The following is a 24,812-nucleotide window of genomic DNA, read 5'->3' as shown; positions in this document are numbered from 1 at the left end:
AGATTGGTCGAGACTAGGTTTTTTTAATAGAGCTTTGACCATTGCTCTTTTCCATAGAGGAGGGACAGTACCAGTATGGAGTGAGGAGTTGAGCAGGTCTAGAACAGTGGGCGAGATCTGATGGGTGATCTGGGTGAGAGTACTGGGAGGAGCTGGGTCGGTGGGTGATCCAGATTTAACCTGTCCCATAAGTTTTTCCAGTTTAGTAAGTTCTAAGGGAGGAAAGTTATTGAGAGCGTGAGGAGGAACTGTCGTGCAGCCTGAGTTGACAGAATCTGTGGGCAAAGTGACAGGGTGGGGGAAAGAAGAGTTGATGGTTTCTATTTTCTGGAAAAAAAATCAGCTATTTCCTCACAATGGGTCTGAGTATTGTTATGATGCTTTGGTGCCTCCGGTAGTTGCAAAAGGGTCTTGGCTATTCGATAGATCTCCTTGGGTTTGGACGCGGCATTCTCAATCTTGAGTTCGAAATATTTAGCCTGAGCTAGGTGAATGTCCGCTTTGTAGTTTTTAATTGCTGTTCTATAGCTCAATTTATCTGATGGGAGGTAGCTGAGGCGCCATTTCCTCTCCAGTCGTTTACATACACGTTTGGCCTCTCGTAGTTCATTCGTGTACCACGGGGATGTAGGATTGCCCCGCTTAGGATGGTAGTTTTTTAGTGGTAATACTGTATCTAGGGAGCTGCTGATCCACGTGTTATAGTTATCATTATCTTGAGTGGGGGTAGATGTGTGAGTGGGTTTGGTACCTTGTAGGAGATCCTCCCATTCAGGTAGGTGGAGTTTAGACCAATTGCGTGATCGTTGAGTCATCGGGGGTTTGGGGGGGAGATGAGGAGGCAGGGTCCAAGTGAGCAGGATAAGGAAGTGATCAGACCAGGGAAGGGGAGAAGGTTTTCCAATGTGAAGGTTTTTACAGTTACTAAAGACGGGATCTAAGAGGTGTCCTTTTAAGTGAGTGGGACCAGTGACACGTTGGTGCAGTTCGAGGGCGCTTAAGCTTGAGGATAGTTCTCTTGCTATAGAATCATTTGGGTCATCCAGGTGGATGTTAAGGTCACCGAGAATAGTGAAATTGGCAGCGCTAACTGCAAGACTTGCTGCTATCGAGGCAAGGTCTGAAAGAAACTGCCTTTGTGGTCCAGGCGGGCGGTATATAAGCATACCCGAGAAGGTATGTGTGGCGCTGAATTTTATAAAAAAAAGGAAGACATTCACAGTCAGGGAATTTTACAGGGGTACTGGTGACAACATAATCTGATTTGTAGATTATAGCTAGACCACCGCCAATGCCTTTTTTCGGTCAAGGCGGAGAATTTGATAGCCAGGAGGAAGTGCTTGCACTAGATCAGGTTCAGAGTGTTCCTGTAACCATGTCTCTGTGGCGAAAAAGACGTCTGGGTTTATCTCCTCCAACAGTAGAGAGATTTCCGTAGAATGTTTAGGAAGTGAACGGCAGTTAAGCAACAGCATAGAGAATGATGTCCCTTTCTTTACGCCATGAGAGAGGTGGAAGCCACACTGATTACAAGCGAAATGGTCTAAATAACGCCACTCTGTCATGTTTGATTCCCAACTCAGCAAGGAATTTAGACATTACACTGGACACCAATTACACTCCAATGTCAGTGACTAATATTCTAGGAATGCCCTCTTCTAAGAACACTTAATTTAGAAAGTCAATCTCTTTCATGGATGTAATATTCTCAACAGGTTTGACAGTAAACCATTTACTATGGTAGTCTACCAGAACAATTGCAAATCAGTTTCTAACACCCAACCTTTCAATTGGACCCAAAAAGTCCAAAGATAATTTCTCCCATGGTTGATCAGGGACCTTTACACACCCCAATGGTGGTTCACGAACAACTCCACACTTTTCACTATTGCTAAATGCTCAGCAATCTTTGACAACCTCCTCGACTTCTCTATCCATTTCAGGCCACCAGAAACACTGCCTTAATCTCCTTTTGCTCATGCTCCTCCCTAAATGTCCTTCATGCACAAGCCTAATCAGTCTTGTTTTCAACACCTTAGGCGCAACAATCCGATTGCATCTTAGGACTTTATCAGCTTGAATACTTAAATGATCTTTCACCTTGACATACTGCTTCAATTCTTCAATCAAAGATGAAATATCTTGTCAACCAGCTCTTATCACACATTTTAACTCTTTGTATACTTCATCAACGCCCAATGCCTCAGCCCATTCTTCATGTCCCAATGCTAATTCTCCATCAATCAGTGTAGTCTAAGAGTCCACTTCTACCATAAAGGAAATCTTCTCCTCGTCATTAATAGGCATGCAGGATAAACAGTCAGCTACCATATTTGTTTTCCCTCGGACAAAATCAATCGTAAAATTCATATCCATCACTGACAACCACCTAGAAATTTGAGGAGTCATGCTCCCTTCAAGACCCTTACCTCCCTTAAAAATGTGTAATAAAGGCTTGTGATCTGTCCTAAGAGTGAAAGGTAATCCCCAAAGGTAAAACCTAAAATGATTCATTGCCGAACAGCAAGCCAAGGCTTCTTTTTCATTAGCTGAATAAGACCTTTCAGCACCTTGTAGACAACGCAAAGCATACCCAATCACTCTTTCATCATTATCAATTTTCTGGATTAGCACAGCTCCCAAGCCCACATTGCTTGCATCAGTTGTTAACATGGTCTTCATCCTAACATCAAAGTGACCTAAAGTCGGTGCACGAACCAATGATTCCTTAACATTAATGAAAGCTGATTCACACGCCTCAATCCACTCAAACTCCGCTCCTTTTTTTAAATGCTGTCATTGGTTTGACAATATCTGAGAAATTTGACACAAATTTAGAACAGTATTCAGCAAGACCGAGGAAAGATCTCAAAAACTCCTTATCAATAGGTTGTGGAGCATCAACTATTGCCCTTACGATACTTTTTTTTGGTTTGATCCCATTGGCAGAAATCTCATGCCCCAAATAATTTACCTGATCTTTCCTTAGTTGACATTTTTCCTTTTTGATGCTTAAACCATGTTCTGCAATCCTCCCTAACACCTCAAACAACAATTCATCATGGTTTTCAAATGATTTTCCCACCACTAAAATATTGTCTTGAAAACACAAGACACTTCCCATTCCTTGAAAAATATTATGCATTATCCTTTGGAACACTGTTGATGCTGATGCCACTCCAAATGGCATCCGACAATAGCGAAAAGCACCCAGTGGTGTAACAAAGGAAGTAAACTGAGCTCTCATACAAAACAATATAAAGAAGCAAGTCTCTTGTGGAGCTCTAAATCAAGTACCAAAAAGATTGAAATACATGCAGCTCACAGTTTCTAAGTTCCGAATTTCATTAGCAGAATCCTTCTGTTTACTGCTTTTCCAGGGGAGGACATTACTCTGCCCCTGCGCAGCTCGCTCGGCGCCAAAAATATGTAGTAACAATGCTCATAGTGGTCTGCAAGTAGAAGCGTATGTATTCATAAGTACATCAGTACAGCTTCATAGTAACCTCCAGCTTCTTAGCTGACTACAACTTACAGAACTTCCAATGATGTCACTCCATGACATCATTGGATTCCATAATAGAAGAAAGACATTTCCACACACACCTTAGAAGCTATTGCTAAGTTTGTTTTTGAAGATGCCTAGTGAAGGCATTAACTGGATGGAGATCACCATGTAATTAATATGACCTTTTAACTCTTGGATGCAAATGGATCAAAAACTAATTTTTGATGTTAAATCTTAGTCCCAAAAGAAGCACAGGACAGGCACATCTGTGATGTGAGCAGGCACATAAAGGCATGCCTTTGGCACTTCCAAGGCACACACACTGTGCAATAGTTGAAGTGGGCTCCAAAGCACACTGGATGCAGGCATCCTCTAGCCGCTATAGATCACAATATCGAGATAAGTAATATCATCCTACAACACTACTGTATCCAGAATATCCACTATAACAATATAGTGGCAGAAATGACATACCATTAGGTATATGTTTACTATGCCTAACACCAAAGCAATGTACCTAACATAACCATTATCAATACTGTATATAAATGCAGATTTAAGAGTTGTAAATTCATACTTGCTGATATATAACTGCGTCTGGCACCTTAGTGGACTAATGCTTTCACTGTAGGTTCCTGTTTTTTACCTCATGGTCACAGGTTTCAGCCTTCTGAGGTTGATAAAATGGTTACCATTGAGTTGGGTAACAATAAACATCTGTTATCATGCACCAAGAGGCCCTTTTGGGTGAACGTGCACTTTACAGATTCACATTATATACCCTCGAGAGTGTGCCTGCAAAGCTAAAAGGGTCTAGTCCTAAAAGAGAAAGTTTTCATCCCCCCAGAAGAAACCCCGATTCAGTATTCAAGTAATGAAAGGGCTTGACAGCTTGTTGCCTAACTTATAGGACTCCCACTGTAGCAAGTCAGACGTACACGGTTGAACTGAACCACCCAGGCCTTGGTGATCTGTTTCCTAGCTTTCCCACTGTTCCTAGCCTGAAGTGGAGCAGAAATTCAGAATGCATATTGTATAGCTAAGTTTACCTTCTTTTTCCCAAATTGCGAGAAAACCTTTGACGTTTGCGGGACAAAGTGTATCTTTAATAAAACATTTTTTTTAAACTGTGAGGATCCAGCCGCATTGATCCAGGAAAGAAGCTACCTTTTTTTTTTACCACCAATAGAATGGCCACCTATGGAGAGATCTCCTTTGTGGACTAGAATAACCACACCTGAGACATGTCTGCCATTAACACATGAGAAAATTACATTTTGGAGTTTAAAGTTGTTTAGTTTCAATGTGGGAATTTGAAAAGCTGATCTGAAAACTCTACAAAAACGCTCTACTCACAGAGTGTACCTTTCAGGAAACTAAACGCATGCTTTGCCTTTCAGTAATAATACATGTGAAACGGATTGTTTATGCATTTGGGACATGTTTTGCAATTAATATATTTCCCGGTGATGCTCTACATTATTCCCACAAGCCATGTTTCCAAGCTCTGCCTCCAACATCACTGTACCTTAGATGTGGTAATGTTTGCAGTGGTATGTATGGAGGGTTCATAAACTATCTCTGTAAATATGAGTGTGTCTCAAGAGCTACTTACAGAGCTCTGGTACATTATGAAACAACTTTTCCTACGGGAGTACAACAATTTAATCAGTTATGGTGAGTGATGTTATACAAATTGTTCCTAATATACCTTCGCCGCTATAGTGTTCTGTTAAAGCACTATGTGCTACATGGATTAACCTGTGTTATTTAGCTAGAATAACAAGTTATCTATTTCTTTGTGGATTGATGGAGGAGTAAATTGAACTGTAAAAGTTGCACTTCAACTACTGCATGTTCAGGGCTGTCTTTCTAGTTCTTTTATAAAAATCCAGCTTTTACATTTTGCGTTTGTATCCTTTCATATTTTTCCTCTTTGATTCTTTTATTGACAGGTAGTTTCTTTTTTGCACAATAGAGATACATGCATGCTCTCCACGTTCAAAGACACATGCAATGTCTGCATTTATGGCAGGATTATCAGTATCAACGAGGTGCGAAGAGATAGTTTTCTGCTAAAGCTGCCTGAACCACTCTTTCATTGAAGACTTCACTTTCTACATTACACCACCTATTCAACCATCAAGGTAGAGGCCTTGGAAACTGTGAATGGCTGCCGCATACAATGTATAACTTTTCCCTTTCATTTTCACCACATATGCAATTCATGTGACGCTGGTACTCTATAAAATGTTCTCAAAGAGCTCAAGTGTACAACAAAGGTCCTATTTCTGTCCCCTTAATTGTGCTCGAAGGCCATCTGAGAAAGCCTGCTGTTATCCATAATTTCCTACTTTTCAGAAAGCAAGTCATTTTGTAAATAATGACTTCCAGAGAGTAACCTGGAATGTTACCATTAATGTACAGTAGTTCAGGGCGCGTCCGCACACCTATTTTTATGCAATTATAAGAGCATATTTACAAGTCCCTAGCGGCACTTTTTTTGATGCTCTGGTGACGCTCTATGCGAGTCCATATTTACTAGGCCGCGCTAAGCCACTTTGCGTGACTTAACACAGCCTTGTAAATATGGCCCTCTGCAACGCCGTTTTCTGGTGCAAAGGGGCATGCAATGGGTGCAGGGCCGGACTGGCTGTAGCGGGCACCGGGCAATCCCCCGGTGCGCCACACGGGTGGGGGCCGGTTTAGGACCCCAGGGGCCGTTTTTGTTACAGGGCCGTTTTTGCAGCTTAGCTGCAAAAATGGCCCGGTAACAAAATCGTCCGAAAACCGGCCCTGGCCGAGCACTTTGCCAGGGCCGGTTTTGGTTCCCAGTCCGGCCCTGAATGGGTGTTGCTGTGGATGTTCCCATCAACTCCCATGGCTTTTTGACACTTCTCCATATTTACAAGGATCTGTAAATCTGAGGCAGCGCCCAAAATTAACGCCTTTCAAAAGGAGACATTAATGTGACGCAACGTGGAGAAATCCTTTTATTTCTCCTTGTTTTTTTGCTCTTTCTATGTGTGCTGCATTCTGCAGCACACATACAAGGAGCAAAATGACATTAATTATTGTTTTTGTGCAGGAAGGTGTCCCTTCCTGCACAAACAAAATCTTCCCTCCAAACGCAGGCACCATGGTGCAAGGGTGCCTGCATTGGCGCTAGGTGGTGTTTTTAGCACAGGCACAGGAGTGAGCACAGGGATACACCATATTCTTGTTAATACTGCACTTCCCTGTTTTTTGAAAATGATGCCGCTTAGCACAGCAAAATTGTCATTTTCATGTTTATATGCCCAGTAGGTTCTCAACACAGAAAAATACTCGAGTTAATGAATACACTGCAGACAGCACAGCTTGGAAATAAAGGCAATTATTGGTAACTGTTTCCGAGCTGTGCTCAAATCAGCACATTTACTAACTCAGAAGTTCTAGGTTAAGTGCATGCCTTGTAGGATGGGCAATAGCATAAAACAGGCATATATCTGTACCCTGCGGAAATGCCCATCTTCATGGTACGTTGCCAAGAGTTCATGCCACATCTAGAGGGAAAATCAATTGTAAAAGATAATCTGTTCCTAACATTTTTAATGACAAAATGCCGCACTGAAATGGTGAAATACCAGAACCCACTGACGAGAAAATCAATAGCTGGCAAGGAGACTCAAATAAAAAACTGATCTCTTGTAAACAGCCAAGACTCTAGGGATTACATGCACATGTTTGTAAACCAACAAGAGCCAACATGAATTGACATAAGGATTGTTTGGAGAATACAGCAACGCCGTGCTCATTCAGGGGCTAAATCTGAAAGGCAGGTAATATAGAAGAGGGTGCTTCTGCATTATGAAGCCACAAGGATGAAACTAAAGACTTTAACAAGATGCAGAAAATGAATAGAGAGGGCATACCATACTATATATACAGGAATAACTTTACTTAAATTTTAATTGTCACACTCATTCTCATGCAGGAACTTTATACGTACATAAAATGTAAGTACTTCTCATCCAATAACCAATTTCTCTCCTGTTGCCATCCATAATGATGCGTGGAATGTTTCCTGTCCTTAAGATCTGTGAGTGTCGTGGACACCCAAGGAGAGTTGGTGTAGGTGCGTGTAATCACTAAATCTGTATTAAAAATCACTTGAACAATCAAAGGGTATTTCACTTGTCTGTTCCCAAACATGTCTTCCTTTGCCTTCGGAGGGGTGATCTGCATGTGCATATAATCAATAGGAGCTGCTTTCACTGCAGTCAGCTCCTCTGTGCCTCTAGGAAATCAGAGATAATGACACATGTCTTTCACCAGAGACAGCAACAATTCCTTAAAAGGAACCAATGACACAGAAATGAGGAGCAGACAATAGCTTGATCCTGAAGTACGGATACTTGTTTGTAGCTTTACTTCTGTCTTCATTCGTTTTACAATGTGCAGTATGGACCACTCATCCAATTGGTGAAGCTCCATCACCTGTTCCTTGGTCATAGTTGACATATCAATTCTGGTTCTAAAAATACTTTCCTCCCTTCTTTTCTGTGGTCCTGCTGGTCCAGGCCACTGTTCATCAACAAGATCCTTACACCTTCTCAAGTGGTAAAACACTGCTGCAATTGTCCCCTTGTTATCACCAAGTTATTTCAGTATACCAAATGCTGATCTCTGTAGTCCTGTATGGAGGACTCTCACAATTTTTTACATGTTCCTTTCTTTGCAAAGTTGTTTTTCCAGTAACTTAAATACTGCTTAAAGAAAAACAATGATTGTCAGAATGCCGTTGGCATAGTAACTGTCTAATGATTCAAGTATTTTACAGTAACTAATGGTGAACAACAAAACTTAAATATATCTTTCATGACACAAGCGTGTGCATAAGGGAAGTCTGGGACACAGTGTCCCAGGGCATCCGGTATAGCGATCTGTGTGCAAGGTAAAGGTCAGTGGTTCAAAATCCATCACTGCCATTGAAATAACCTCCTTCAAAATTAATTTAAGAGTACGATTCAGCTTGCTTATAGTAATTATAGTGCAAGGAGACCAGACTCAGCATTTTGAAGTTTTATGTTGTTAAAAGAAAAACAACCTCAATTGTAACATCTGCACACGTGTACAAAAGGTGTCATTCATTAGGTTCAATGTTGAACCCTTTACTTATCATAAACCTTTTATGATGGTGCAATATTTGAAGAATTATACCATAAACATTGAAGTTAATTGAAAATCAAAACAATTAAACGCTGTTTTCTAAATTAGGAATGGCACTATTATACATATAGAACATAATGCCCATTTCTTCACTGTAATCCAACAACAGGTAACATTGTAGCATTACTGTATATGAATATAAAGGCCACATTAAAATCAAACAGGTGAAGTGATAATGCAGGCCTCTCAAGAACCAATGAACGCCATGTATGCATACAAACGAATATCATGGTTGGTAATGCAAGCAAGTATTGTACACAGTGTTTACATAAACAAGAAACACATTCTAGGAAGGCGAAGCTATATTTACAACACAGTTCATAGAAAGAAGCAGAATGCTGACCACTGCTCACAAAGCCAGTAAAAGCACTAGATATTATTTGGAACATACATTAAACATGTAGAAAATATCGGTATTTATGAATCGGTATTTACCGAATCGGTAATAATGCATCCCTTCCCATTGATTCCTATGGGCCTGGAGGCCCATAGGAATGAATGGGAAGCCAGTTACTATTACCGATTCGGTAAATACCGCATCGGTAATAGGGGAGGCATTATCATGGGTGGCAGGGTGTCACATTGACACCCTGTTGCACCCCTGATTCGGGCATGTATGTCTGCCACATGGCACTTCACAAATTGCACAAAAATGCTTTTTTAAAGGTATTCGTCATTTACCATCAACTTGTAGTTGGTGGTAAATAACGAATCCAGACACCAATTATGCACTCACTTGAGTGCCCCCTACATAGCATTTCTGGATTCGGTAGTTACCGAATCGGTATTTTACCGATTTCTTAAAATTCCGATTCGGTAAATACCGAATCCAGAAATCAGCCACCTACATCTCAAGTGCCTCAATACCGGTCGGTAACGGGATATTTACCGAATTTCGGCTGTTACCGACCGGTATTTGGCTTCCTACATATGGCCCATAGTGAGCACTTTGTTTATCAGTGACATACCAGGTTGTATTCCCTGCTTATTAGCAGGGCAAGCTGCACGTTTCATTTTCAAAATGAAACCTCTAGCTCCCATTGTCCTTACTTTTAAGACTTACAACTGTTAAGAGTCGCACTGGATCCAGAAATTACAGCTTTGCAAAGTATGAAAGCTAAAGTACCTCATGCATTATCCAAATTTCTATATTTTTTAAAAATAATTACAGGCTTTTGATGCAGAACTTGCTGAGATAATTCTCCAGAAACACTGCATAAAAATTATACTGTACACGGAGAAGATCAGCTCTGTTAATGCTGTGCAAACTTCAGTGAAACCACTTGTTTTTGACTGCATTACCTGCTACTTTTATTTTGCAGCTTCCATGTTTTATTCCACTGAGTTAGACAGGAAACAAAAGTACTAAATCCAGGATAATCTAGAACTTCAATGCTTCATCATCATTATAAATCTTTATTAGGTTGATAAGATCACCATAAAAGAGTACAAACAACAAATTCAATATAAAAACTATAACTGAACGTTAATATAGAGTGGTAATAGTCAATTAAACTGTAAAACACACCCCCTTCAGACACTACATCTATTAGTCAAATCTCGATCTCCTGGATGCCATAGCAGCTTGCAAAAATGATAAAACTGTATAGTAACACATTCATTGGGAAGCTCCTGCAGATAAAACAAGGCTGGCGTAACTTGGTAAGATTTAGGGACTTCAACAAGGGAATAAAAAAACACTTCCTCTGTCAGCTAAAATAAGAGCATAACATTACAAAAAGCAGAGTGTCCTGCGGAGACTTCTTGTCACAGCCATAGGGCAACCTTGCCTCAAACTGCACCCACCCACATGCAGATGCCAAAAGGTGATGAAGTTGGTTAAACCTAAACCTGGGCAATAAAAAACTATCTTGCTGTGAACGGACCCTGGCTAGATACGGCTCAAACACCTGCATGGTTATCAACAGCATATGACCATGCACTGATGGTTTCTACAGCTCCCTATTCTCTCTCTCTAAACAGGAATGGTCGAAGAACAGCCCCTTAACACAAACCAACTCATGCATGAACAGGGAAGTGGTACCTTACAGATATCGGTCATAAATTGGGAAGCAAATGCTGGCTTAACGTAGGCTATCCACAGTATTTTATGTGTCCGATCAAGGCCCAAACAGTCTGCAAGGGTCAACCCATTCAATTTTAATTCCTCCATGCTCCAAATCCTAATCCGGTGCAATAAGGGGCGTAGGGATATCAAGTCCGTCACTTGTGCAAGGCCAAGCTCCGCCTGCACGGAAAATGCTGGGGTAGAATGTCGAACTTGTACCATCTGGCGTAGAAATGTATTCTGTGCTGATTGAATCCCATCCAATTTTGTATAAACCCATACCTCGCTGCCGTATCAGGGTTGGGATATGCATTTAACCTGGAAATATTTTAAAAAGGTCCCTTGGCCCCATGAGCCTAACCTGTAGGTATAGTTGGAAACCACCCCCATGGTTTTAACAAGCTTGGAACTTTTTGCCTCAATTAATGACTTCCAACAATTTTTGGCATAAAATAAGACACCCAAGTAAGGGAACGCCAGGTCTTGCTGCTTTTGGAGTTTGGGCCCATTAGCATCACATATGATTTTGAAAAATTCACCAAGAAATCAAGGTTCTCCATAAATGACACGAGTAGATCAAACCCATGAGTGTGCCATAAGGACTGCATTGTCCGCTTATAATAAAACAGGATCTTTCTCCAACCTTGGGGCAATCCGCCGAGACTGATAATAAAGCAGACTCGAGCCCACTCACATACAGGGCAAACAAAAAATGGGCAAGAATGCACCCTTGTAAAACGCCATAGCTGGTAGGGAATGAGCGAGCACAAGCAGCTCCCTGGGAAAACTGAAGCAGAGGTCTTCGAATGAAGATTGGCTAAGAGGGCCACAATACTTGGGTCAGACCCCAGCTCACTAAGCAGAGCCCAAAGTTTCGCCTGGTTCACCCTGTCGAATGCGGACTTCAAGTCCATAAATGCTAAGTATATTGATTCAGAATGGGCAACCGTATACTTGTTTATAATTAAATGGAGGTTCAGACACTGATCTGAAGTGGACCTTCCTGCCCTGAAACCATATTGAACATCACTCTCTGCCTACTCCCGCAAACTGTTTAAAATCACCCTTCCCAGGACTTTGACCACCTCATCCAATAGAGTTATTGGGCGGCAGGATTGTGGATTGTCCTTGTCCACCTTCTTAAAAATAGGGATGATCAAGGCAACACCCCGTCCCGGGTGGCCACATTCATGACCTGAGTCAAAAGTGGATCCCAATCCTCTACATTATCCTTAAACAAATCTGGTGGGATACTGTCAGGCCCTGGGGCCTTATTGCTCGACAAGGCCAAAATGCCCTGCACGACTTCTTCTAAATTAAAGACCGCTGGGTTACAAGCTGTGTCCTCTAAAGCCGAAGTTATGTCACCCCTGCGGTCCCCCTGGTTATAGACACCTTCAAATGGTCGGCTCACTGCTATTCCGGTATGTGAAGGCATATGACTGGGCCAGAGCCATCAGTGAAGCAAGGCCTGTAAACCAGTTTCCAAAAAAGAAAACTATCTTCTGTTTCGCATGCTTAACACAGCTCCTCCCAGGCTAACTCTTGCATGTTATGTTTCAACGTTTAATTTACCCACAAACTGTTTAGGGTACAACACAAACACAAGTAGTGCATATACAACTATCCTGTACACTACAATACAAATAATGCCTGGTCTCAATTTATAAATCCATATGTGTCCATGCACAGCAGAACGCAGAGTGTAAGTACAATGGCAGTTTACAATGGCTTATTCAGAAATGTACTTTCAGCAACTAGGTGACTTGTGTGATAGTGCAGGTTTGGAGTAAGCTGCACATGGAAAGATATACATGTATAAATATGGGAGTGGCCAGGGACCCTCAAATTAACAATGTATCCTCTAAAGTATGTGCAGTGGAGAACAGTGTAAAGAGGCACAGGTCATGGAAATCCAATCACAATTAACAACAGTCTGCTCAAATGCCATCTCTGCCCATGTCAAGGTAATGAGAGCACTTGACAGCCTGGTCACTGAATCATTCCACAGGGCCAGCATAGACATGGCTGACATAAAGTATTGAGATACATCACCAGTTGGGTGCATCTCTGTATCAGCATTCCACTCACTGCATAACAGTCAATAAGTGGCATGACAGTTCCATAACATTGCCTATTTTCCCTCTCCCTCATTCACTCTACGCACACTGCACTTCAGCGAACCCCAGTACAGGTAATATCATTATTACAATCAACATCTCTGGCACTACATCAATGTACAAGCTATTGGAGATGCCAGAGGCAGTTTGACACATGTATATGTCTACTTTTCCTTTGCAACACATGATAGCTTCATCTTTTGTCAGTCCACGATGGCATATACATAGATTACCAGGAACTACTGAGACACACTTGGGAACATATTTACCAAAAAGTCGCACAGAGCAACGCAGCAAGTCACCTTGCTGCGCTGTGTAACAGGGAAATGGCAGGATAGCGTCTTATTTAACATAATACGGCACATGTATGTCTTTTCCTAGCACTGGCGCACAATGTGCTGTCTAACACCAAAAAAGCACACTTGCACCATGGTCCAAAATGCTTGGATTGTAAGCAGGATTGTTTTTTGTGCAGGAAGGGAGTCCCCTGATGCATTTTCCTCTAAAGCACACATAGAAAGAGGAAGTAATAGAGATATTTCTCCTGATTACGCCTCACCTGGGATGGCGTAGCATTCTGACACATTCCCATGTTTAACAGGATTGGTATATCTGGTAATGCTTCACAATTCATGGGTTGATGCATGTGAACACCCATGCTCGACCCATGGCACGCCATCCCAGGGCACAGTAAGGCAAAACAGCGATTTGCGATGCGTTGTGTTACTCTGGATTTATCAAGCCACCCAGGGCCATGCAAAGATCTCTTGTATATCTTGATAAATCAAACTTAAGGGTTATGTCACGTTTGCACCCCATTGCGTCGTGCAAAAAAGATGCAAGCCTATCATAAATATGCCCCTTGGCAACTAAAACAAACACATGCAAGACATGCTTATGTATTTAAGTCATGATATCATGGTAATGGCACACTTCACATAATTTTCACAAGAAGACTTAATTTGTATTTATAGGTGTATACTTCATGTTAATGTGACTGTGAGAAAGTGCCTCTCTTTGCATGGTCACCCACATTTTTTGTGAATTCATTCTGTTGTTTTTTTAAACTCCACATGGTGCTACCCAACCCCAATTATATGTTCCTTGACCCCTAAACTATGGTGCCAGATATTCACCAATGCCATGTAAAAGTTAAATGTCACCTGTGGACTTTAATACATGTTGCACCAGCCACTAGTTCTAGCAAATGGAACATTGCCTCAGGCTTCCTGTGTTACCTGCCTCCTGCAGCTTTTGAAAATGCAGGCAAACCTGTCCAAACAATGTTTTTTGCCAAAAAAGAACCCCCCTTTAAAATATTAAATAAGTCACCCATAAGGTGGCTTTGTATCCCACAAGGTAGGGTGCCTAGCATTTAAAAGTGGTGCATACAAGCATTTAATGTTTGCATCTACCCACAGTAACCCCCAAAAGCTATTTGCATTATAGAGAGCTATAGCTTTCCTATGACAAAAAATAAAGTTCAGACTAAAATCATAGCTCTGCTTTCTGTGGTTTGGGACTAGCTACATAAAAAACTCAAACATGATTTTTAATGTTTATTAACCCCTTGAGTGCCCATGACGAGATGGTCTCGTCATGGGCCGCGGTTGCGCTGTGCCCATGACGAGACTATCTCTTCATGAGCCCCGCCCGCTAATGTAACGGCCGGCACAGGGCGGGGAAAGGGCGGGGCACTCAAGGGGTTAAACATCCAATCCAGTGTGAAGTTGGATATTTAATCAATATTTAGGAAACCGACTTTTGAAAAGTTAGAATTTGTCTGCCTGAATCCCCAATAAGTTAGTCGCCATTGGCCTGCTGACAGATGCCCCTGGCAGTGTTTCATCTTAATGAGGTGTGAAAACTGCTCCCAGAGTAGAAACAATGACTCAGATCTTTTGACAGGAAACCTTGCTGTTAGATATGTGACACATATCAGCTCACGGAATTATGCTGGGGAAGGATCTGGAACCTCATTAACTTGAAAAGGACCAGAGTGAGGCCTGCCTATTCATAGTTGAGTGTAAGGGATGTCTGGGGAAGAAAAGCCTTTAGTCCCATGGGTTCTCTGTAGCCACTTTTACACCAGCCAAGTGGTTATTGGTCTCTGAACTAGTGCGGCATAGTTGAGGAGGCAGAGACTGCTCATGTCCACAAACACATCCCTGAATGGCATGCAAGTCACTTCCAAGGACATAAAGACTATGCAATCTTGGATTTTGCAAAGAATAGTACAGGATTTGCTGCAAAAGTCTAAGGTTTTGCACTTAGGAACTATTTCCTCATTGGGTAGGGAGTGTTTAGTTGTCACCTCCACCCACTGGCTTGTGAATGCACCTAGTCCGTAGCTCATTAGGATGCCCTCTGAACCTGCAGAAGAACATAAGAACACTAAACCTGCTATTTGAGACCTCTGTGGACTGCTGCTCCCATGGGTACCCAGGACTAAGAGGTGGACTCCGAGGGTCTGTTAGCTGACCTCCTGTGTGGCTCCAGAGACACAACAAGAGGCAAAGGGCCTTTTTCCTGAAACGCCCAGCTGAACAGTAGCAACTGGACCTAAAATGGATCATGCTGGTAGCCTCTGCTTGAGTGAGTTCTGGCTCCTATTTTCTTTCTCTGAGGTCTTGGGAGTCTTAGAAGTGACCAAGAGGAGGTGCTCCAGAAACATGGATACGTCACAGCGAAAGTGTCCAATTTCGAAGGGACTTCGCTGGATATAGTTTAGGCTTGCTCCACTTGAGAATTTTGAGCTCCATAAAAAAGACAAAGAACAAAGGTAGAGATCATCAGTGCCAGCACAAGAACTTTGGTTACTGAAAATGTGAATTTCTCTTGTTCACAGCTTTTCTTGGCAAAGCCAACAGCTTCAGTGGAACCTCACCCAGTGGCTATCAGACCTAGAGAGGGCTTCCGAGAATACAGCCTCCAATTTGCCCATTCGGGCGATTTCAACTTCTAATTCAGAGACTAAGTCAGAAGGTAAAAGCTTTGACCAGCATGAAACTGCTTGGTGTATGCGATCCATGCTCCATTGCATTTAGCCTGAAATCATGCCAGTCAACAGCAAACAGCAACTGCCAGTTGGCGCTTTACTTTTTCTGGGTATTTTTTTTTGCCTTAAACTTTCAAAAATCCATATATACTGTTTCCCCTATTGGATTTTTGTCATTTTGGTGTAATTTTACTCAGAATTTTTATCTTTTTTTATGAATTAGTTGTTGGAAGTAACTGCTAAGAATTATGTTATGTTATGCAGATATGTAGAGCACACTATCACCCAGGCGTGCATCCAGGCACTGCGCAGGTGTGAGTCTAGCCACACAAGGGCCTAATGGGACTACTCAAAAAGCCAGGTCTTCAGCTTCTTGTAGAATTCAAGAATGTAGGATTAGGCTCTTCTGTTTAGCAGCAGGTCGTTCCACACTCTAGGATCGATGTAAGAGAATGCTCAACCACTAGTTGTGGTTTTCCGTAAGTGAGGGATGTGTGCAAGTAGGGGTTTTCTGGAAGGTTTGTGAAAGCAGATGCGATTCTTGAGGTATACTGGGGCTGTGTGATGTACTGCCTTGGAAGTGTGAGTGAGGAGTTTGAATTATGCTAGGTTGTGAACTGAGAGCCAGTAGAGCTACTCTGGGTGTGGTGTGTTGTGAGTGCAGTGTGGAAGTTTGAGAGTGATTCTACATGCCAAGTTCCAAATGGTCTCAAGCCTTCTGATGAGTTTTTGTTCATCCTTGCATAGAGGGATTTGTAGTAGTCCAGCTTGCTTGAGATAAGTGTGAAAGTGAAAGATTTACGGGTGCTGATACAGAGCCAATTTACAAACTCCCCCAGCTTCTTCAGGGAAAGGAAGCATGAGGCAGTGATGGCATTGACTTGGCAGTCATGCTGAGTTTGCTTTCACGGTGATCCTGAGCCTCTAGGCAGGGGTATGGGCCCAATATAGTAAACTGCACTGAGTCAAATATAACTAGACAATGGAGAAGGATTGAGCCTAACTCTTTTACAGAAGTGTTCAAGACTTCCTCATACGTTAAAGTAACTGACATTGATGTAAGGCTGTCTGAACATGAGAGTGCATTAATGCTTGCTTTGGATAAATTGGCAACTTTTAGATGCTGCAAAAAACAGACCCATGGCGTTTATGCCCCATGGTTCACATCAGAATTGTGTACAGAGAAACCACTATGTAAATAGCAAGAAAGGCATTGGCGTCATACAAAAAAAACAGCTTCCAAAGAACTGTATAGGACAGCTTTGACCAGTTATTGCAGTAATTTAAAACAAGCAAGAAAGCTGCATATATTGAATCTAATTGCTACTGCTAGTAGTTCTTAAAAAGAACTGTTTAAAGTTCTAAAGTCCTCTACTAACCCTTCAGCTTGCACTCAAAGTTCTCAGTCATGTCAAGCCATGTGCAATTTACTATCCAATCACTTTGAGGAGAAAATTAACATGATATATCAGAAATTCTCAGATATAAAGCCTCAGACTGCGGAGAATTCGGTTTCCGATAGTTTCAATAGCAGATGTACATCCAGTCTTGATCATTTTACTAGTGTGACGGTTGAAGCCACTCAGCGCGCCCTAGTCTTGGCAAAATCAGGGTCTCCATTAGACATCGGTCCGCCTAGGATCTTAGCCTCTCTTTCAGAAATTCTTGCTCTTGCCCTATGTTCCTTGTTCAATCTATCTATCACTAGTGGAAAAATCCCTTCAGCTTGGAAAGCTGCACACGTGGCTTGGATCCAGAGAGATTCAAGGTGCAGTTGAATGATTTAACCAACTATTGCGGCATCTCATTACCCCCACTGTCGGGTAAGTTGCTCGGAGGCCAGATAAATAGTCAACTTATGGCCTATTTGGAGGCCAATCACCTTCTAGATCCTCCCAATTTGGGTTTAGGCCTTGCCATAGCACTGATCTATTTTGTGGCTTATTACAGATCACCTTAGATGTGCTTTAGACATCAAAAGACCTATTATGTTGATTCTACTTGATTTATCCGTAAAGTTTAACAGAGTGTCACATGTCTGCCTTTTGGGGCGGCTTGGAGAGTGTGGCATTTGTAGTCCAGCTCTGAGTTGGTTTGAGGATTTCCTCACTAATAGAACTCAGACCATTTCTCTGGGATCTTTCAGATCCCGCACTGTTTTGTTGGATAAAGTGATCCTCAGGGCTCCTGTTTGAGCCCTATGCTATTTAATATATATATGTGGCACCTTTAGCCAGGATAGTGAAATCATATGGATTGGTTCTGTATTCTTATGCAGATGATACTCAGCTTTTGATTTCTTTTGACTGTGATTCCAACCTAGTAAAAGAAGATTTTGCAGATGGTCTTAAAGCCTTAGCAGTTTGGATGACTGAGAATCGTCTTCAACTGAATGCAGGAAAAACTGAGATCATGCTATTTGGAAAGGCGTTCAACCTATGAGCTTCTGACTGGTTGGCTAAAAGAAATTGGCATTGCTCCAACCCCTAAGACAGATGTTATGTCTGTTAAGACGGGCCTTCCCATTTCTTCCTTTGTCAACAAGGAAGTATGCAGTCCAAGCCTTAGTGGTAAATCGCTTGGATTATGGCAATGCTTTACCTGCCTCTGTTAATGAATCGTTGCCAAAACTACATGTGGTGCAAAACAGAGCAGCCCGCCTTATCTGCAATGATCCTGGGAGGTCCTCATCTGCTCCTCCAGTTTACAGTCTTTACATTGGTTACCAATTTGCAAGAGTATTGTCTTCAAGATCTGTTGCATGACTCACAAAGCCCTAATGGGGAAGGGTCCTTGATACTTCACCTCAAGGCTTACCCTTTGCAGTCCTGAAAGTGCTCTTCATTCTGGCGGAAAAAGGCTGCTTGTAATCCCTCGAAATAAAAGGTCTCGTTCTGGGGGAAGAGCGTTTTTCTATCTAGCCCCTCTCTACTGGAATGCCACCCTAGTTCATTTGCATTTCAAATTCAGGAAATCACTGCAAACTGAACTGTTTTAGGGATGGCTTACCCGTGGCTGTGATATGATGTCAGAAGGCTTACTGCATCGAGATAGCCCTCAGAGAGTGATTTGTGCGGAATATAAATGATTGTAACATAACATAACATAACATGGGGGAGGCATCGGTCCTAGCTCTATTAGCACCAGATGGAGTCATATGGTTAAGTGCTTCTCCAGAGGAGCACGATTTTAGTCTTGTCAGTGTCAGACATGGCTGATCTATCTTTGCTCCTCCCTGTAGTGTAGTCAACATATGACGCTGCCATTGAGTTCTTGCTGAAGCAACTGGAGTGTGCTCATGTCTGCAGCTGGTCTCTCCTCAACTTTTGTAGTTTTTCAGAATGGATTTATAAATTGGGGCCAGGCACTATTTGTATTGCAGTGTAGCATACTGGATAACTGTATATGCACTACTTGTGTTTGTATTGTACCCTAAACAGTTTGTGGGTAAATTAAATGTTGAAACATAACTTGGTAGAGAGAAGTTGTGTCAAGCATGCAAAAGAGGGAATAGTTCTCTTTTTAGGAAAGTGGTTAACAGGCCTTGCTTCGCGGATGGCTCAGTCCCAGTAATATGCCGTCATATCCCTGGACAACAGTGGGTAGACCATTTGAAGGTGTTTTGAGTGTGCTCATGTCTGCAGCTGGTCTCTCCTCAACTTTATAGTTTTTCAGTGCTTTCAATATATCAAGGAAAAACCAAGGAATTTTTGGGACATTCATGAATTTGAATAGTTTCTAAATGACCTAGATGACAATGAATCGAAAATTGAACATAAGACTTCTTCTACATCAACTGCATGTGATCCGAACATATCGTCTACCTCAGATTCAGATGATCGTGGAAGATGGGAAATTGTTGCCCGAAACTGGTCTCATGGTGGCAAACTTAGGGCTGGGAAAGGGTCACAACCTAGAAATAAATCAAGATCACCATTGAAAACTTAAACCTAGACAATTTTCCACATCAAGCAAAGCCAGAATTTTTGTCCTATAAAGTTTACATTGTATCCTTTATATCATTTGATTGCAATGTTGGCCTAACAGCTAGGGCGGTCGACCTCGGAGCTGGGGAACCAGGTTCAAGTCTCGGCAGGGACGCGCAACATCCTGTGATTCTGAGCAAATCACTTAATCTCCCAGTGCCTAACAAAAACGAATGTGTCCTCATGTAATGCAACTGGTGCTCGTGTAAAGCGCTCTGATACCCGATACCTTTGGGTCAAGTTTGCGCTATATAAAACTCAGTAAAATAAAGTTTACTAATTGGGGGATTATTACTTTTTATTTCTAAGCCCAAATTGGTAAGCACTAAATCCTATGCATTATTCTTTTTCTATTTAGTTTATGATTTTATCAATTTGTTGGTATTCTGCTCAATATTATATTTCCTCCTTAATCTTACCTTTCAATTTAAGTGATGGAAGAGCTATTTAGACATAACTCCTTTAGGGTTAACGGCTTTACCTCCCCCTCACTCCGCGTCATCTCATACACACTCCCCCAGCAAAAGATTTATCAGAGTGTATACTGTTGTCTAATCACTTGTCGGATAAATTCCTAGTTCTGATTCATATTCTTATTTTTGTTTTCATTTTGCAACCACTAGGATAATTATTTTCTGTTGTGATTGACTGTAAAATACTATAGAATCAGATTTCATTGTCTCACATTTTTATCATATCCTGCATTATTTTACTCATTCTTTACGGCCTCAAAGAAATCTATTGACTTACAATGTTCCTAATTTCTGTTATCCTCCTTTTAATTCTTCCTTCATTATTTACTCTTTTTTTTATTACATAATTTCATTATTGCTCTCCACTTGTCTTTGCTACAGGCTAACTACCTCATGCATTCTTCTCAAATGAAAACATTGAAGATCACATCTTTAAATGTACATGGGCTAATACATTTTATCAAGAGGAAAAAAAGACTTTCTTATATTGGTCAGAACAAACCAAATATTGCACTACTACAAGAAACCCATCTTACTTCACAAGAAAGTAATACATTTAAAGGAGAGTGGGTTGGCCATGTTATACATGCAAGCATCACTTCTAATACGACACCCATTGATTCTACACAACAAAGGAAATGCGGTGTTGTCATTCTCTTTAATTAACTTACCATACAGGATACTTAAAAAATGGGAAGACCTTGAAAGACAATATATTTTTGTCAAACTCCGCATTAGCAATATGTTCCTAATAGTGGGAACCAGAAAAACGGCAACAGATTCAAAAACTATCTTTCTATTCCAATTTAGTAGATTATTATCATCTTTTGTATCAGCCCGGGTATTAATAGGAGGAGAATGGAATGTTACCATTAAGTCATTCATTGGTAGATCAGGCAATCCTGACATTCATCACAATAAAGACAGATACATGTTACTTGACTTTGTCAAAGATTACATGATTCAGGAACCATGGAGACTGACACATTCGATTGAAAAGGACTGTACATTTACTTCATGCCCACACTCTTTTTAAGTTTTAAAGAAACGTTTAATCAGCTTAAGATGGCATACAATAAAATAATGCAAAGCAATTAAACAAGTGTTACAGAGAGGGCAAGATAAAAAAAAAAGAGAAACAGAAGAAAGAAATATAAAATGCATAAAAACACAATATTACAGTCTGATCATTTGGTAACTTTATAAACTTGAGGTAATATAAGGAGACTTATGATATTAACAGGTCTTAAAGATTTTTGTGGGGAAGTCAGGGAGGTTGTAAAACTTCCTGAAAAAGAGGTGGAGGAGCCAAAGTTGTAACGGACGAGTAGTCCAAAAATTGAGTGACAGGTGTCCATAAGGCCTTTTGTTTTAACACAAGAGATAAAGGATGCATTTATGCAGTATCCAATTGGTGATTATGACAAACTGCATACCACCTCGCTCTAAAAGACAATTCTGAAAAATCTTTCCAATTACGGGTTATTTGTTGGAAAAGCAAGTGCTAATAACAAATCTAGCATCGGCATAGGAGCATCAGCCCAATCCTCAGATACACTTCCTAAAAACACATTGGAAATAGAAAAAGAGACATTGCTTTGAAAAATGAGATTAATTTGGTGGCAAACCTTTAACCAGAAAGCAGAAACTAGGGGGCAAGTGAAAAGTAAGTGCATCAAGTCAGCTTGTGGTGCAGAGCACAACAGGTGTCATGGATATCTTGGTTAATCCTGTGAAGGGTATGAGGTGTAATAAAAGTCTGTTGAAAATGAAATAAGTGTTTGTGTAGTGTTAGCAGCACAAGATGACTTCCTAATTTTAATCCAGATTCGTTTCCAGGAATGTATGGATATTGTGATAGAAAGATCTTCTTCCCACTTAAATTCTGTTTTGGTTTTGGATCTCAAAACAGGGTATTCAAGTAAATGAGAGTAGATGAGGGATGCCTTGGGGCATGTAGGCAGAATGTCAGATAATTCTGTAAATGAGGGAGAATCTGTGGATGAGGTGGATTTTAAATAATTATAAGCTTAAACCATAATCTGCTGTAGAATAAGAAATTTAGTTAAGAAAGTAGACAGAAGGTTAAAAAGATGCTGTACTTGAGGAAAAGTAAGAAAATAATCTTGGTCAATTAATTGATAAACCCAGATCAACCCCTTAATTCTCCAAGAATGCTAAAAAATAGGATGTCCTTTCACCTTAATAAATGGGTTATTTCATATTCTAAAATTAAGAAAGATCTGTGGGTGAAAAATGTATTACAGAGGATAATAATTTGTATTATTGATAATTGGGTTAGACATTTTCCGAGGTTTCCTTATAAAAGACAAGAATTCTGAAAAAGAATACGGTGACAAGAAAACTCGTTCTAAATCAACCCATAGCGGAGCATATAGTGAAGAGGGTGCAATCCAGTGAGAATATTGTCACAAAAGAAAGGTCTTATAATAGTTCAGAAAATCGCGAAGTGTACTTCACCTTCAACTTTAGGTCGTTTCAGCTTTGCAAGAGACATACGTGGTTTCTTTTTACTCCAAAGGAAAGCAGATAATATTGAATTAATTTTCTTATAGTATTTATGAGGAACACGTAATGGAATATTAGAAATAGTGAAGAGAATCACAGGAACCAACATCATCCTAATTGGTCCAGCGGCCCCAACAAGACAAATAAAGAGGAGGCCATTTACTAGTTAGAAAAGTGATTGTCTGAATACAATTGTCCATATTAATTGAAATGCAGGACATGATAGAGATAGAGAATTGAAGACCAAGATATTTAAGTTGTTTGGGTTGCCATGTAAACTGAGAGGAAGAAAAGTTGTGACTAAAAGTAAATTTATTAAGAGGTAGAATCTCGCACTCAGTGTCTAGCTTATATCCGGAGACAGATGAATAAGAAGCAACTTCTGACATAAAAGCAGGGAGAGAAATAAATAATAAAATGTCATCAGTGTATACAGCCAATTTAACCTGATCTGAGCCATGGGTGAAACCATGAATGTTAGCAATCTGACGAATCCAAAATAAAAATTGTTCCAGTGCTATTTAAAAAGGAAGGGGTAGAGAGGGCAACCTTATCGAACCCCTCTATGTAGGGTAAAAAAAGGAAGACATGAGTCCATTAGCACAAATAGCTGCCTTAGAAGAAGAGTAGAGAAGAGAAATGAGAGTACTTCGGCCCAAAACCAAACCAAGGTAAATCTTGAAAGATGAAGGACCAAATGACACAATCAAAAGCCTTCAAGGCATCTAAAGCAATGGCGACTAGAGAATTGGGTACGTTTGCAGATCTAGAAATAAAGTCAAAAAATAAGCGAGTATTATCCGACAAAAATCTACCTTTGACACAACCAGACTGTTCCTTGCCTAAAAGTTCAGGGAGAAGGATTTCTAGCCTCAAGGCCAAAGCCTTGGAGAAGAGTTTAGAATCTAAACTAAGGATATGGGCCGATAATTTTTGCAAAAATTGGGATCTGTACCTGCTTTCGGAATAAAACATATATAGGCATCTAAAAAGGAGCCAGGGGAAGTAGCCAAATTGAGAAAAGAATGAATTAACAAACAAAGTTTAGGAAGAAGCAGTTTGGAAAAATATGTATAAAACTGAGCTGTAAAACTGTCTGGTCCAGGGTCCTTGTCTTTTTTAAGGGAAAGTAGTGCAAGCTGGAATTGTTTTTGGGTAATTTCAGCCTCTAGGGAAGAAAATTCAACTTGAGAACAATCCGGCTTTGAAATAGAGGAAAAATAACTTAAAATTGCAGAATCAGATGGTGTGTGCTCCGGTGTGAAGAGATCTGTATAAAATTGTTGAAATTGAATCAAAATATTTTGGTTGTGGTGATAAGAGAAGCCATTATCATCAATAATTGAGTCAATGAATTATGTATTTTGTTTAATTTTCAGATAGTTAGCTGGAAGTTTGCTACTTCTATTTAGACCTCTATAATACTTAGCACTAGATTTGAGAAGATATGAAGCTGCATTTTGGCTTTAATTAACTTATTCAGAATTTTGTTTGGAATTGGATGTATAGTAAGAATGTTCTAAAAGCTTAATTTCATTAAGAAGTATTTTAAATTGGGATTGTGACAGACATCTTTTTTCTTAAACGAAGTTCATTATAAAGTCTTGAGCTGAGGCCTTAAATGAATCCCAAACAGTATGTAAAGGCATGCCTTCCGTATGATTGAGGAGGAAAAATTCCTGAGTAAAAGCAATGAAGGAGGAGGTGAAAGAGGAGTTCAGTAGTAGGAAATGATTAAATCTCCATCTTTTAGGGCAAGTAAATTTAGGTATGATGTCTAAATGTACAGAAAGTGGGTCATGATCGGAAATCAGAATAGATCCAATATCCGCTGAATGCAAGGATTGAGTGAGGTGATATGATACAAAAACATAATCAATTCGAGATTGAGTATGGTGTACTGGACAGAAAAATGTGTA

Source organism: Triturus cristatus, chromosome 6 (genome assembly GCF_964204655.1).
Source record: "Triturus cristatus chromosome 6, aTriCri1.1, whole genome shotgun sequence".
NCBI classification, from domain to species: Eukaryota; Metazoa; Chordata; class Amphibia; order Caudata; family Salamandridae; genus Triturus; species Triturus cristatus.
Note: the sequence above shows the minus strand (reverse complement) of the source record.